This window comes from Crinia signifera, chromosome 4 (assembly GCF_055691185.1).
Source record: "Crinia signifera chromosome 4, ASM5569118v1, whole genome shotgun sequence".
Classification (NCBI taxonomy): domain Eukaryota; kingdom Metazoa; phylum Chordata; class Amphibia; order Anura; family Myobatrachidae; genus Crinia; species Crinia signifera.
The window spans coordinates 122,613,932-122,631,239 of record NC_139220.1 but is presented as its reverse complement, the minus strand read 5'-3'; the positions used below and the strand labels follow the sequence as shown (position 1 = coordinate 122,631,239).

The 17,308-nt window shown below is 44.0% G+C and overlaps 1 protein-coding gene across 7 annotated transcripts in view; it reads left to right on the top strand.

The window, feature by feature from the left end:
* MGAT4C (MGAT4 family member C) overlaps positions 1-17,308 on the top strand; it is a 146,059-nt gene that overhangs the window by 68,633 nt on the left and 60,118 nt on the right. The window contains exon 1 of one of the 7 annotated variants that reach the window (XM_083182354.1): positions 15,838-17,217. The exons of the other annotated variants lie outside the window; for them this stretch is intronic. The gene's annotated coding sequence lies outside the window, so the exon portion shown is untranslated. Of the gene's footprint in view, positions 1-15,837; positions 17,218-17,308 lie in introns of those variants that run through there. 7 annotated transcript variants of the gene reach the window in all.

The following is a 17,308-nucleotide window of genomic DNA, read 5'->3' as shown; positions in this document are numbered from 1 at the left end:
GCGCTGCATGCTATATGATCAGCAATGATGGAAATGCTGTGTTTTATGCCCCTGCACTCTTTCCCGGTGATAGTCATCTTGTACTCCATCTCCCCGGCGCTGGGTCTTCTCCTCCTGCACCCCACAACAGATGGGTCCCCGGCAGTCTGAGAGAGAGAAGTGTGAGGAAGCTGGTGGGGATGAGCACGTTAGAGGGGGAAGACAGAGCAAGGGAGAGACAGAGGGGGAGAGCAGGAGGGGGTGCGGAGGAAAGAAGGAGAAGGAGTGGAGAGGAGGGGAAGCAGATGAGAGAGGCAGACTAGGGGGAAAGGGGAGGGGAGGAGGAATAAAGGGCAGCGGAAGAGGGAGAGCAGAGAAGAGGGGTGTGGATGAGGGGAAGCAGAAGAGGTGGGGGAGGGGAGGAGGAGGAGGAAGGGGAGCAGAGGAGAGGAGAAGCAGAGGAGGAGAGGGGGAACAGAGGAGAGGGGGAGTGGAGGAGAGGAAGCGATGGAAATGCCGTGTTTTCTGCCCCTACTGCACTCTGGAGCAGAGGAGGAGGAGCAGGGAGAGAGGACAGTAGGAGGAATGGAGAAGGAGGAGGTGGTGGGGGAGCTGAGGAGGAGAGAACACAGAGCAGAGGAGAGGAGGAGGAATGGAGGAGGTGGTGGGAGAGCTGAGGAGGAGGGGAGAACGGAGAGCAGGAGCAGACAAGAGGAGCAAAGGGGGGAGAGGAGTAGGTACTAGGGGGGAGGGGAAGAAGGAGGAGGGGACTGTGGACAGTGGTCACTGTGTACCCCCTGTCACGATTCTCTGGGCAGTTATCAGGGGGTACTGTGGGCTAGGGATGGCCATCAACAGGGCTTGTGCGAGGCACCGCAGCACCCTAGACGGGGGGCACCCGCTGCTCACCTGCTCAGGGAGGGTGATGCGGCCACCGCTGAGTCCGAGTTGCTCCACCGGGGGTGGGGGGCAATAACTGCTTCTGCTGGCTGCTACATGCCCAAATCTGCAAACTGCAGCTGAGCAAGCAGCTCCATGAGCTGAACTTTCAGCAGCCCCCCACCCCCGGCAGCAGCAGAGCCCCCACCCCCAGGAGAAGCTCGGTGCCCAGCTTGTTGCAGGAGTTGGGCATTGGGTCTGTGTGGGCCCCCGTGCCCGTGGGTGTGTGGGAAGGTGACCGGATGGCAGGTGCAGGGTAGCATTACCAGGTGTAGCAGGCGCCATGCCAGGCAGCGCAGCTTCAGTCACATCTTACAGGACAGGCACCATAAGGGCTCAGTGTGCAGCTGCAGCAGAGCTGGCAGTGGTGCGTGACAAGCGGCACCACCAACTCAGCCATGCCGCTGCCGTCAGATCCCAATGCTACCTCTACATGGCTCCCTGCTGCCTCCCTCCGCCTTCTTCATGCTGGGGGCTGTGGCGCAGGGCGTGCCGGGAGTTGTAGGCTGAGGGAGCAGGGCGCTGGAAATGCAGGAGGGGGCGGGGGACTACGAGTCCCGGCATGCCCCGCGCCCGCACTGTCGTTGAGATGCCGGTGTGCTGTGCGCAGTTGTCTGTCAGAGGCGACGGCGGCTGCAGCACTGTAGCTCAAGTGGTAAAATATATAAATAAAAATACATATAAAGTAATATGATGAAGGAGCTATTGGTTTATTCACACACACGCACGCATATATACATAATATATATATATATATATATATATATATATATATATATCTAAAGATGTACTGCATCGGCCATCTTGGTACACCCAAGTGAAGCCTCTCTACTCCCCCTGCTGGCTGCTATGTACTGCGCATGCACAACAAGTTGAGCTCTCCTATCTTTATAATGGGGAACGTTTCACTAAATTATAAAAAAAACTGCACCTATCTGAAAATCCTTAACCCCAAAAGGCACTCCACTGGGACAATATCTACCTAATAAAACAAACCCCATGTCTCAATTGTTCCTCTATCCCGAGTTATGACTTCCCAAAAAAACCCTCATAGACTAACATGGGTGACAAAGTGTCATTTCGCGAGTCTCAGGAAAAAAACTGGCAGTTGGAAGTTTAGATCGCTCCCAATTGGTCATTTTTTAATATTTCGCCCTGAAATTTGGTATGCAGCACCGGTTGACGATTCTACGCGTACATGTCAAATTTCAGCTCAGTACGCCCAGTCACTTTTGAGGTGCAGTCCCTCAAACACCATGCCCCCATCCGAAAAGTTCCCTATGGGGAAAAATCCGTTCGTTGGATTCAGCCTTAATATAAGGGCACGAACGTGCCCTGATAATACACATAACAGCAGTGTAGACCCCTGGGCATAGCAATGTATTGGGGCCCCTACCGATCCTCCAGCGGTAGGGGTGGGGGACGCTTTGATGTCCCGCGGGTGGTAGGGGGTATTATATCAACCGCTCAGCATGTAGGGCCTGGATCAGTAATTTCCACTAATTACACCTTTACTGCACAGATGGTGGGAGATGGGGTGGGAGAAGGGGGCATTGGGCTGAATGAAGGGGTCCTGATACATAACTTCCAGGGTGGTAGAGGATGTTTAATATGCAGAGGAGGGGTGTATAGTGGAGTGGGCTTTTATTCATAATTTTCTGGTGGGAGGACAGCTTGTTTGACTGCAGATATCTCCAGTTCCCGGAAATAGATTTCTTAGATTTTAATGGAATTTAAAACTAGAGAATCCCTCCTACCAAATGGAACTGGGGACTAGGAAGCAGAGCAATCTGCCAATGAGGATATAAAACTACATACCAGGTGTGTGGAGCTGGAGCAGTAACCAGCTGCTGGAAGGCTGATATCTCTGGTTCTGGGCAGAGAGGAGACAAGTTTCTAGTGTCTCTCAAAGGGGGAGAGTCCCAGCTTTTGGAATATATCCTCAGAAAAACTCTACGTCAGACAGAACCTGAAATATCTGACTGGGAAGAGCAATTAACAGGCTTGGATGGGGACCACTGCTTTGAAGTCAGATATCTCCGGTTTCCCAGTGCCGATTTTTACAATTCTTATACCCATGAAAAGAGGGGATCTCAGCTTTCAGTCTATGGGCCTTAGTTTCCGGGGGGTTCTGGGTACTCAGAAACCCCCCCTGCGTGTGCTACTGTTGTCAATCTAGTTGGTGTAGACCTAATGACCGTATCCCCTTACAACTTTACAATTAATTTTTCGGAAGATCAATACAGTAAGTAGTAAGCTCTTACATTCCATATCTATAAATAGACATTTCTCCCAGCGGATACCACAAGTGGTTGGGAACATATTAAATGCCTATGTAGATGCTATGGTGCTTTGGTGTGGTTAATGGGGCAGATGTACTAAGCCTTGGATAGTGATAAAGTGAAGTTTAAAAACAAAGCCTGTACTTTGGCTGCTACTTTATCTCTCTCCACTTTCCAAGGTTTAATACATCTCCCGCACTGTGAAGAATAATAGAGATGTCATTTATTTCGGACATCCATCTCTCCTCTGTTCTCATGTCAGTAAATGGAACAGTGGAGAGACAGAACCTACACCCTATGGCTGTGTGTACAAAGCCTTGCTCACCTTCAGTAATTACTCCTGTATTGAAAGGCTCAATAACTGTAGAATCAGTTTAAAATCTTATTGGATTTCAGTAGTTCAGTGACCCGAACATGTTCTGTGTACAGTCTGCTGTAGACATGTACTATAGTAAGAAATGTGCCTTGCGTTTGCCACTTACAGTTCCGATTTCGATTTCATGTTGTGCACGGTTCACTCTCGGGATTTTAGTTAAAATTACTGAAATTTAAAAACAATATTTTAAGCACACTGAAAATACTTGCATTTGAGACGTTATTGCGCTCCACCAGGTACCATCTTATACCAATATACTCTACATATATTGCAATACACAGTCTCCAAAAAGAAAGTCCCGGAGATGAAGAATCAACATGGATTACAGGAAGATTACTGCTGCATACAAAAAAAAATATCAATTTTTTTTTTATTTTTTAGATCCTTTTATGCTGCAGATTTTCATTTATAATGGGCGGGGTGGTGCTAACACTCTAGGCAGCAAAAGAACGCTGCTTAGCTAGAGGGTCTGAATCATGCCCAAAGTACACTGCACATATCCTGCTACTCCATACCGACACACTTGCAGATTTGACTTGCGCTTTGCTCAAGAAAAAAATATGTTTGTTTACACCAGGTGAGCCGGCATTGCACCCTCCGTCCCAATTATTGGGCTTGCCATACTCTAACAGCCCATTACTAATCACACTCTAACATTAAAAGAGATGATGTAAGGACTCCTCTATATGCAATATATATATAAATATATATATATATATATATATATATATATATATATTATATTAAAAAACCAAGTAATTTATACAAAAGATGCAGATGCAAGTGAAAAACTCATGTGAGACAATGTACATTATGTGGGAAATGGTGAGTCTTTGTTATCAGACTGCAGGGGATTAAGGTTAAGAAAATAAGGGTAGTAATGAGAAACCAAATCAAGAAATGACATTGTTCTGGACAATAAGATGGAGAATGCAGTTTCTGGACGCAACAGATGAATATATTTGTTTGAGGTCCTCATATTGGGATTGGTGTTTGTTCAACTGTCTTTTATATCTGTGAATTCCCATCAATTTGCGAGTAAGTCATTTAGAAAGGAACTCACAAATACACCCACTCCCAGCAAAATAGACATGAATAATGATTGATTCATTTTCACTTGTGGATGGTATATGAAAAACAAATCAGTATTTTAATGAAAAAAAAAACAAGCAAATAAATAATATATCCTAGCATAAGGCAGGAAATAGAGTTTTTTCACAAGTGCACTGCATGTGTTTGCCAAAGATAATTTCTGTAAGTGGCAATGGAAATCAACAGATACTTAGTATGAGTAACATGTCATACATTACAGACGCTTTGTAATACACTGGGGCTAGTTGCGTCACACAGACCCTCTCCGGATACCAGTTCCCAGGTGACTCGTACTAAGCATCTTTATTACTAAAAATGTCTGTCTTATTTACACTTACTGAGGCTGGTAGATCTTAAGGACCTTTCTAATCTTTTTCCTTTAGAATTTCTCATAGTTCAAGGCTGGTTTTCCAGTATATAAAAGAGATGAAACACAACTCCAATGTGTAGTTTGTAATGACAACAAGGTAGTTACCTATAAGGATAAGGTGAACTGAAGGAGAATAGATTAGAAGACCTCTTAAGATCAACCAGCTTCAGTAAGATTAAGTATTTTCTATATAAATCAACAGTTTATTAGGATCCCAGTGCCATTTACTAGACATTTTCCCCACAACTACGCACATGGATTATCTGAAATCAGAGGGCTTGATCCTCAAGTATCCAGGAAAGGCAGAAGATTTAATAGGAGTGCAATATTTCTTTACTCTACCCAAAACTTTCGTAGGTGTGACTTGAATATGCTGATTACTGCTCAGTGACAGAAGGGGTTTTATTGTTTCTGTGCAGGGTAAATACTGGCTGCTTTATTTTTACACTGCAATATAGATATCAGTTTGAAGTACACCCCCCACCCATATCTAACTCTCTCTGCACATGTTACATCAGCCCCACCTACATTGCATTTCTTTTTGTCCATTAGAGAGTAATTCAGAATAACCCCCTATGTGCAGCACCTGGCTCTCATAGCTGTGTAGAAGCCAGCACTGTAAACTTGCTTGACCCAGGGTGCAGTCCAAATCTCCAGACACGCATAGTGTCAAAAGTGTGTCAGGCCACACCAACTATCCGGCAGGGACACACTCTATTATGTGAGGCCAAGCCTCATTCCACAAGGCCACACCTCCTTTTGCAGACACACACTACTTGTCCTTAAAAGGTAGCTGATCTGTAGCTGCAGTTACCATGCAAATAAGCTAAACAATTTATATAAAAGGTTACTTTACACCGCTCTGTGCAGCTCAGTCTCTAGGTGCATAAAGTATACAGTATTTAGGCTACGTGTATAAAGGTAGGAGTCGCTATTAAAATGTTAATTATCAAGTTATTTATCTAAATGTTGTTTGTGGGATGGAAATGATAGTTTTTCATGCTTCACTTTACACACTAGACAGTAAATAGTTACAATATTTTCATTATTTTTCATGTGTCATTGAGTTAAGAATCAAAAGAACATTAAATATTTCAGATGAACAATGCAAGTGTATTCAGGGCCAGATTCACAATGATACAGTCCTCAATATAAAAACTGTCCCACCTTCATGACAGACTGATGAGCAATAGAGACACCCCAGCTGGCCACCTGATTAGTCATAAATCACTAGAATTAAAATTGCATTCCTATTTTACACATTTATGATTTTGTTATATTTAGGAAGACATTGGGGGTGTATAATGTGTGGGTTATACATACCTACATGCAGTGGCAAAATGAGATGTTTGTAGGCCCCATAGCAAATGTTTTTAAGGGCTGCTATGTACCCCCCCCCCCCCCCCCAATGGTGAAAATTGTATAAAACCCATATTACTTTGACAGGGAAGGTGGGCCCCTCTCAGCTCCTGGCCCCATAACAGCTGCACTTATGGTAGTTATGCCCTTGCCTACATTGCATTGGCATCACCTTCTCTACTTCTCATAATAGGCTCTTGAACATTTCCAGTTCAAGACCTTTAAGGCCCTTAATCCGGCCCTGAGTATACTAACATGTTAATTGAGAAAAAAAGATACTGAAAACAAACAAACAAATGTTGAAAATCTATGAATTCTAAACATTTTAAATCTCCAAATAATTTTGTAAATTGCAACATGGCAAAAAGGAACTAATCTGAATGCAAGGGTTAAATAATATGTTCTCAGTCTTATCACTTCCTTAGATACCAGGGGCCAAATGTAATAGGGTGAGAGTTTCAGAAAGTGAGAGATTTTGGGAGAGTTTTCCCTTCTTTTTTTTTTTTAAAGCGGCAATCACTTGCACTGCAAAACCAGGTGAATTCTGCCATATAATTGTTTGCTGCTTTAAAAAAAATTTTTTTTTAAAGCAGCAAACAATTACATAGCAGAATCCACCTGGTTTTGCAGTGTAAGTGATTGCAGCTTTAAAAAAAACCCTATTACATTTGGCTCCATTTGTCATTTTACTATATAAAAGTGAAAGGTAAAGTACCCATTAGAAGGAGAGCTGAAAGGGCTGCTCTGTCTGTTTGCATCCAGCCCCATATATAGTAATAAGGCAGGGGTCTTCAACCCATGGCCCGCGGGCCACGAGTGGCCCGCGGAGCTGATCTCAGTGGCCCCCTGCCCGCCATGCACAGGATTTTTTTTTTTTTTAAGTAAAAGGGAGGCAGTGTAATGGAGTCCCCTTGGGTGCCGCCTACCAGATTTCCATTGGCTGCAGGCAGGGCAGAGGAGTTTATCCAGCGCGGCTGAGGGAGGAGGAGGCACGTCTGGTCACGAGCTGGGGAGTTGGGACCCGGCGAAGCTGCGGGAGGAGGAGACGCAGCTGGCGGGAGCAGGGGACCCGGCACTGGAACTGCAGGAGGAGGAGGCACAGCTGGCGGAGGGGACCCGGCGAAACTGCAGGAGGAGGCATGGATGGTGGAAGCAGGTGACCCGTCAAAGCTGCAGGATGAGGAGGTACATCTGGCGGAAGCAGGGGACCTGGCAAAGCTGCAGGCATTACTGGGGGCATTGTGTGTGGGGCATTACTGGGGGCATTGTGTGTGAGGGGCACTGCTGGGGCATTGTGTGTGAGGGGCACTGCTGGGGCATTGTGTGTGAGGGGCACTGCTGCGGCATTGTGTGTGAGGGGCACTGCTGGGGCATTGTGTGTGAGGGGCACTGCTGGGGCATTGTGTGAGGGGCACTGCTGGAGCATTGTGTGAGGGGCACTGCTGGGGCATTGTGTGTGAGGGGCACTGCTGAGGCATTGTGTGTGAGGGGCACTGCTGGGGAATTGTGTGTGAGGGGCATTGCTGGGGCATTGTGTGTGATGGGCACTGCTGGGGCATTGTGTGTGATGGGCACTGCTGGGGCATTGTGTGTGAGGGGCACTGCTGGGGCATTGTGTGTGAGGGGCACTGCTGGGGCATTGTGTGAGGGGCACTGCTGGGGCATTGTGTGTGAGGGGCACTGCTGGGGCATTGTGTGTGAGGGGCACTGCTGGGGAATTGTGTGAGGGGCACTGCTGGGGCATTGTGTGAGGGGCACTGCTGGGGCATTAGGTGAGGGGCACTGCTGGGGCATCATATGTATAAGCAGGAGTACTGCTGGCATTATGGTCTGTGGTATAATGGGCATCAGTGTGGGGCATAATGTGCAATGGGCATAATTTTGTGTGGATTAATGTGTAATGGGCATCACGGTGCGGCATAATGTGTACTGGGCATTATGGTGTATGACATAATGTACAACAGGTATTACGGTGTGTGGCATAATGTCTAATGGACACTATGGTGTGATGCACAATGTGTAATGGGCATTATGGATAAACAGTGTAACAGTGTATATTGATTTAAGTAGCCTTTCATTGTTTGGGTTTGATCTGTGAGGCATACTATTTCACTGTGTGGACCTTCATGTTTATATGTCATTGTGCAGCCTTCAGTCAACTTAAGCGTGTGAGGAAAACGACCATTCCTGCGGTAACCAATGTCTGGTCATGCAGGTTGCAAAAGAGGTGTCAGGTAATTGTTTTCCTGCTAGTTCACACTCGTTATAATTAGACCACGCCCCTTATAATTAGGTCACACCCGTTTTTGGGAGCGCGCCTACGGTGCGTGCAATTTATTCAATATCAAATTATATATGGGGGGGGGGGGCACATATTTTACTGTTTGCACTGGAACCCAAATTGGCTGCTCATAACTATTAGGGTGTGTGTGTGTGGGGGGGGTTATGTGCTGAGTATGGGTGGCTGTGCCAACTATCTATGAAGGACTGTGCTGACGTTATAGGGGAGCTGTGATTCTATGGGGCTGTCCGAAATTCCGTAGGCGATTTTAGTGGCCCTCGGGCTTCACTGGATTTTTTTAGGTAGCCCACGCTGTCTTAAAGGTTGAAGACCCCTGTAATAAGGTGATTGGTAACACTGGCAAGCTGCCTGATATCCTGCTACAGGTGCAGCCAATACAATCCCAAATTAAACAGTTTAAAGGTGCCCATAGACGGTCCATTCATCGGATCCGTTCGGCACTTATATAGTACACATATAAAAGTACACATATAAAAGTATGTGCAGCACATACTTTTTGTACCATACGATGAGATGCGCGGGAGCGCGCATCTCATAGTACAGAACGGACGGTGCGGGAACGGACCATCTAGGGGCACCTTTAGAGTCAACTGTTGGAATTAGCCTGAAAAATGATTTTTGATAATACAGTATAGGCAGGATGATTTTATATAAAAAAAAGCTAAAAAAATGAAATAAATATATTGGTTTATGCAAACATATTTCTCTAAAGAGAATTGGGTGCCCAGGCAAGAGTTTATTTAGGAACATTAGTAGTTTGTGTTTCAGTATTTATAATGGATAATGGATCTGTCTCTGTTGGTTTCAACTTTCTATAAATATCAATGTTTCTTGACCTAAGATCACTTGCAAAGGTCAGTTTGGAAGAGGTTTCAGAATTAAGAATAACATGTTATTTGAAATTGACATATATGGATTTAAAGAGCAAATCCTACATCTGTTTCAGGCAAAGGGTTAAAAGTTATGTTTTTGTAGCATTTTAAATGTCAAAAAACAGCAAATTGAAAAAGTATACTACAAAATGGGTTGGGATCATTTGGTCTACAGCAATATGGTCGACAGTCATTCGGTCGACACCATTAGGTCTACATGGGAAAAGGTCGACATAGGTCTAGGTCTACATGGGAAAAGGTCGACATAGTTCTAGGTCAAAAGGACAGTAGTTCGATAGGTCGTTAGTTGGACAGGTCATTAGTTTGACATTAAACAAAAAGACTGACCTAGGTCAATCTATTAGAGCGCCTCTATATGGGTATGATTCCTTATGGAGCAGCCGATTCAGGAGGTGGTCAGTTCCCCAAATGAACAAAGAATACAACAAGACAAAATGAATCGGCGCTCAAGAAAATACAATTTCAAGTGCTTGCATCAATTATAAAAAATTTAATGAGAACTGTACATAATTATCATATCATAAAACAATAAAAAACACTGACGGTCAATTAATAACAAAGGACCTGTTTTGGAGAGTATTTGTTATAGTCACCAATATTTAGTTGATAAGACCTGCACTGATCCAGGGGGCTTGTGTCCATAAGATGTGGGGTGGACGTCCGTGTAGATATGGCCGTTTGTAGAGTATTAAGTCCTGTGTACTGCCTTGGAAGTCCTCCCGTTGGCAAAAGATTTTGTATAGCCAGCCCGGGGTCTCCTAAGATTGAAATGGCATTCAGGATGGATAGGCCTCTCACGGTTCCAATGTAGCTGTTACTTAGGACAGGATCAGATGAAGTGGTGCAGCAGGTGGTCAACAAATCTTCAGGGTGTGACTTGATTCAAATTATTCTCTCCAAGTGTGGTCCAGGAAACACCAACGCGTTTCGCTGTGTTAACTCACCTTGATAAAGCTTGATAAAGCTGTGAGAATAATTTGAATCAAGTCACACCCTGAAGATTTGTTGACCACCTGCTGCACCACTTCATCTGATCCTGTCCTAAGTAACAGCTACATTGGAACCGTGAGAGGCCTATCCATCCTGAATGCCATTTCAATCTTAGGAGACCCCGTGCTGGCTATACAAAATCTTTTGCCAACGGGAGGACTTCCAAGGCAGTACACAGGACTCAATACTCTACAAACGGCCATATCTGCACGGACGTCCACCCCACATCTTATGGACACAAGCCCCCTGGATCAGTGCAGGTCTTATCAACTAAATATTGGTGACTATAACAAATACTCTCCAAAACAGGTCCTTTGTTATTAATTGACCGTCAGTGTTTTTTATTGTTTTATGATATGATAATTATGTACAGTTCTCATTAATTTTTTTATAATTGATGCAAGCACTTGAAATTGTATTTTCTTGAGCGCCGATTCATTTTGTCTTGTTGTATTCATTAGTTTGACATTGTCTAGGTCGACAGTGAAAAGGTCAACATCCGGTTATTCACCTTTTTTTTACCTGTATGTCAACACAGTTTAAAGTGCACCGCATTCCCTCGCATCACTCGCTGCGCTCGCTATGCTACGCTTGGCACACTATTTTATTTTCCCGCCACGCCCTAGTGGATGGTAGGGCATGAAATACCACCTGTCGGCACATGTTGGCAAAAAAAAACAGTGAAAAACTCCATGTCGACCTTTTGACTGTCGACCTAGACAATGTCGAACTAATGACCTGTCGACCTAGCGGCCTGACGAACTAATGACCTTTCAACCTAGAACCATGTTGAACTTTTCCCATGTCGACCTAGACCCATGTTGACCTTTTCCCATGTTGAACTAATGGTGTCCACCTAATGACTGTCGACCATAATGCTGTAGACCAGGCATTCCTAACCACGGTCCTCATGGCACACCAACAGTGCAGGTTTTGTAGATATCCAGGCTTGAGCACAGGTGACTTAATTAGTACCTGAGGGATTCTGATTAAACCATCTGTGCTGAAGCCTGGATATCACTAAAACATGCACTGTTGGTGTGCCTTGAGGACCGTGGTTGGGAATGCTTGCTGTAGACCAAATGACCGCATCCCTTATAAAATGTCTTACCCCCCTAAAACATCATACAAAAAGTGGATTTCAAACTACTGGATCAATAATGCAAATATACAGTAGTTGTAAAAAGGGACTAGGGGTAATGGTGAGAAAAAAAGTGCTTTCTTGTATAGTGCTTATAGTAAATCAAAATTGTGCTAAAAAGAGCCTCCATGACTAATAGGTAATATGCATACCTAAATTATGTAGTACAGCTCCTCTGAGATTAGCTATATGGAACTCCACTGGAATGCCTTTATTCGAGAACTTTCCTTACAAAAAAATGATGATTGATATTGGTATAAAGCAGTGGGTCCTGACCCCAAAGTGGGTCCCCACCTTTTAATCGTAGGGTCATGATTCTGTTGCTAACCATCAGGCTGATGAATTTTCTAATCTCAATCAGTGATTCAAGGAGTCTGAAAAAATCTGTTGAATTATCTGTTATTTTAGACTCCTCCCATCATGTGTTAATAACAGCCAACCAAGGGGTACAAGTTCTATTACAACAGACCTATATACAGTATGTGCATACCAGAGTGATTCTTGGTCAATAGACTCATCTGTTGCACCTCTGGTTTTCAAGGTACTGCAGCCTCGTAGATGCACATACTGTAATGTGCAAAAACTAAATTTCTTGCCTAGTGTCATATTTTAACACATTTATTTCCACATAAACATGAAACAATTATTAATGCTCATACAGTACTTCAATAAAAAAAAATTAAGCATTTGGTACCGTATGTCCCATTATTCACCTAAAACTTATGGGCTAAGAGAAAGATTCTATGACCTTTATAAGTCTGAAGATGCCCATACACGGTACAATTACAGGGTATGATGTGATACCAGCTCTAGCGCACATCACATTGCACAGCACAAAAAGTATGGTTGCACATACTTTTAGAACTACAATAGATTGCAATGCATCTAGGCACTAATTCTGGGTCATATGCTCCCTGCCCGTTTCCACAGGGGAGTGATGTTTATTTACTGCGCATGCGTATAAGCATTGATGCAAGTGGGCGTGGCAAAAGGATTATTCGCTGGTCCGTTCGCATGCAGCAGAGCAGACGGGGGAGTGGGGTGGCAGACATGGGTTGCGCTCATAGGAAGGCCCAACGTTTCATGAGAGATTCCATGAAAACGCTGGGCGTTCCCATGGTAATTCACCGGTGACGCAGGTGCTGGTGGTGGGCAGCTGATGTCACCGGATGTCAGCTACCCGCCCTCTTCCTGTGAAGGGCGCCGCAGATCTAATTCAGCAGAGACTGAGTTAGTTTTGCTAGCACTTGAGAAATCATTCCATGGTCGACAACATCCATTCGCATAAAAAGGGAGGTGTATTCCGCAACAGAATAGAAAGGCCACCTCAAGTATAAGATGTTTCCCCAAAGAAGCTGCTGTATAGGGGTAGTCAATCCCTATTAGAACTAACAAAGGAAAAAAAGGCAGAGAAGCAGCGCTTAAACTAAAATGAATAAAATAATCAATTGATGTAAATGTTCTCTTTATATAAAATTAATAATTGACATTACAATAACATTGACACACATACATATAACATAATAATTAAGAACTAGTAAAAGAAATGATCTCACTGGCAGGATGGATGGTGGAGCCACAAGGGCCTGAGGCTCTTTGGAAACTTGTCCAATTTAGGTAAGTGTGCTTTACCAAGGCTGTTATATCCAATATCACCACTTATAGATGGAATATAGGTGGGGAAGGGATCACCAATCCTCTCTATTCATACGGAATCCTAATGTGGTGCCATTGGAGGAATTTGCGTACCCACCCAGAATGTCTGGAAAGCTTTCGAAAATCAGGTATTGCTACCCAAAAAGGTGGGCAAGTATCCCACTTTCCCCCTGCTTTTTGGCCAATGTATTGTGGAGACCAGAGCCACAATGACACAATCACAAGGCCATGCCACCAGACATCTCCTGCATGCAAGGGAATTCTTAATAGACTCACAAAGCTGTTAAATGTGTAGCTTTGTGAGTCAACCAGAATGAGGGCCCTAGTTCAAAACACAAAGTGCTTATTGCACTGTGTATGTGCACCATTAGAGTATTTCATCCCTTGCTATGCTTTCACGCTTTTAGGTCACACAAACTGTCAGTAATATGATCACATTTCTGAGATCTGATACTCAAACTGGTACTCAATCTACTCTCATGGGAGAACCTCTGTGGGCTGATGGAGTATTTATACACTCATTTAACAACCACAGAGTTACAGTAACTCATCATTTAAGTGCTACTCTGGGAATCTGTACCAGTTCCCAGGTCTCCCTTCCCCCTACACACACGGAAACATAATTGATTCAGGTCAGCCTTATGTCAGGATTACGATCTGCAGTTTACAGTACATACAGTATACAGTATATTTCTCTGTGTGCGCATTTATTTTAGAATATATACTGATATACCCATTCTCATCCATCCCATGATGTGTATGCATTGATGCATGGTTGGAGTGACTAGTGTGCTAGTAAAAAGGATATTAATTCAGCAAAATGTACTTCTCTTTGATGTTCCGGAATTGACTGTGGAAAGACTGTATTAAAAGAAAATCTGGTACTTGTTTCCTAGAACGGCCACAATCGCGGCCATCGTGTACCTTTAAGTTAAGGTACACGATGGCCGCGATGGACCCGATTTCCTTTGATATCAGGTCCATTTTGCCGGCAAAGGGAAAATCGCGGGCATCGCGTCGGTCGGGACCATTAACATTGGCCCCGACGCGACCGGTGCGATGCCCGTGATTTTGCCATAGGTTTCAATGTTAAAATCTTTTTTAACATTGAAATCGGGAGCATCGCGTCGGTCTTGTGCCATTATAATGGCACAAGATGAGATGGACTTGATAAAGTCCATCTCACATAGTAAAAAATGTGAAATGGGCCAATATGACCCATTTCACATTCGATATGGCCCCGTTGTCACCCCACTATTGACGTGAACCCGAAGCGTGGCGAGCGCAGCGAGCCCTCGAGGGGCGGCGATGCGGGTCCTCCGACCTTTTCATTCCCCTACTATCCACGTCGGCGTGGAGAACATATAGTGTGGCGAGCAGAGCGAGTCCTGCGAGGGGATGCGTATACCTGTGAAGTTATACGCGTCCCCTCGCGGGGCACGCTACGCTCGCCACGCTTCGGGCTCGGTGGCTCGCTGCGCTCGCCACACTATATATTCTCAACTCCACGCCGACGTGGATAGTAGGGGAATGAAAAGGTCGGAGGACGCGCACCGCCGCCCCTCGCGGGCTCGCTGCGCTCGCCACGCTTCGGGTTCACGTCAATAGTGGGGTGGGGTTTACGCTGTAAAATTGGGGGTCTAGGGAATATTTTACATTGAATCCAATGTAAAATCGGGTCCCAGGGACCCTATTCACATTTGATTCAATAAAAAATTTGATTCAATAAAAAAAGTCGGTTGCGTCTGTCGCATCGCATGCGACCAAATCGCATGCGATGCGATCGACACGATTTTTCCGACACGACCACCCCGATGGAAATCGGTGTGGCCGTGCTAGGAAACAAATACCGAAAATCTTTCTCTGTTAATATTAGCATAAAAAAATACCCTTCAGATGCATTAGTCAACAACTTTTTTGCTTTTAGATTTTTGGGAAAGTTTTCCCATTTTTTTAAAGCGACAATAATTTATACTGCAAAACAAGGTTGATTTTGCCATATACAGTAATTGATTGCCGCTTTTAAAAAAAAAAGGGAAAATGTTTCCAAAATCTAAATTCCCAAAAAAATAAATAGGAGAGTATGTACAACCCTGTTGGTGGTAGATGTCTTGCAGAATTTAGAATGTACAACAGGCTGATAATCTGAAAGCTCTAATGGAGAAGGATCAATGGCCAATGGGTAACTGCAGGGGGGACGAGAAAAAAAAATATACACCACATGAATAACCTGTGTTTGTCCTTCTGTACCTTGCTCTTTAGGAGATCTCACAGGCTCAGGGCTGCCTCTGATAAAAATCATCCCATGATGAGGCTGCTGCTGCTGCTGCTGTCCTCCACGTGACTGAGAAATATGTGATGAGCTCCAACAATTAGAACTCAGCAGAAGCCTCTCATCCTCTCTGACCTCTTGTGCAAAGTCTCATGCTTAGTCATTTGCAGGACTTCTGTACGAGTGCCCTTGCTGACCTGCTCTGTTGGCATGGTGCTCACACAGGGGAGGGGGGGCAGGAAAGGGATGGATGGGGCAGTGGCGGTGCTTCGACATGGGAACACCTAGCGTTTCATGGGCATACCCATGCGAAAACTGGGCTTCCCATGTAAATGAGGGAGTGATGCGGTGTGCCGGGAATGGGCAGCTGATGTCACATGACATCAGCTGCCCATCCTGTCTTCAGTCTGGAGCCTGCATATATGTCAGACTCCACTGACTTATATTTGTGAGCCCTATGGGAAACATCCCATCTTCAATAAAACTTTCATAGTAGTAAATAAACCCCTTAGGGATCAATTCTTAATTTCATATTTTAAGTAACACTCTAGGTAAGACTACCAATCAGTTATACAAGTTGGTCTCTGCAGAAATTTGGAGAGCTGCAAAAGTATGTCTTTACTACCTGCTATTAGGATGAACAATGACTGCAGAGCCACTTCCTGTATAAAATTACTTCATGTATAACAAAATGGAGCACTGAATTGGAGTGAATGAATTAACCAGTGTTTAAATATTTGATATTAGGAATTAAAATTTCACCAGGTACATACTAGGATCATACTGTATGCTGTATGCAGCACACCCAATAGGATGACCTGGAAAATTATCAGTGGGGGTGGGCATTTACCGGTACACACACTAGAGGATGTGCCTGATATGTTGGTCCAATATGACGGACAGAACATATATAACTTAATGTGTACCCAGCCTTACTGGTTGTGGACTAAAACATGTATGCTCATTTTGACCTTGCAAAATGTCCCTGGTCATGAAGAAGGAAATCAAAGCACTAGGTTTTGAAGTGGTTAAATTGTACATTGTTTTAATCACGTGTTGTAATAAATTTCAGAACTCTAGAAAAATCCATTTAGAAAGCTTGAGGTTTCATATATATCAAGAAACACCTTTACAAGCTTCTTCCAGTATAATTGATTATTTGCACAGAGCCATGTATCTGTGAAGTTCAGAATACCCCAGGGAAATAATGTAAAATAGATTAGGAGATTAAATGTGAGAAAATTGGTTTTTACTAGCCACGTTATTAATCTCTTTCTAAAATGAGTTTTTCATCAAAGTTTGCCATTGAGCACTCCAGCTACAGTGTCCTGATCAATAAAGGAATTCATTAAAGAAAAAAAAAATAGTCTAAGGGGTATGTGGGCAAATTTCCACTCTTTATTCTGCAATGTACACAATTTTAAGCTGTCATTTTTAAAACACGATAAGACAAGAGAAGTGATTCATTTTGTGTCATAAATGTCATTTTTTTTTAAAATCACCAGGACAACTCACTGCTCTGCTGAGATATTCTCCAACTCCATTGCTTTCAAGTTATTAAATACTGTACGTTGCTACATTTCCCACTTTAAAACAAAAACACATTACTCTTTCCTTTGTAGTGATAAAATTAAGGGATACTGTTTTTGTAGTTGTC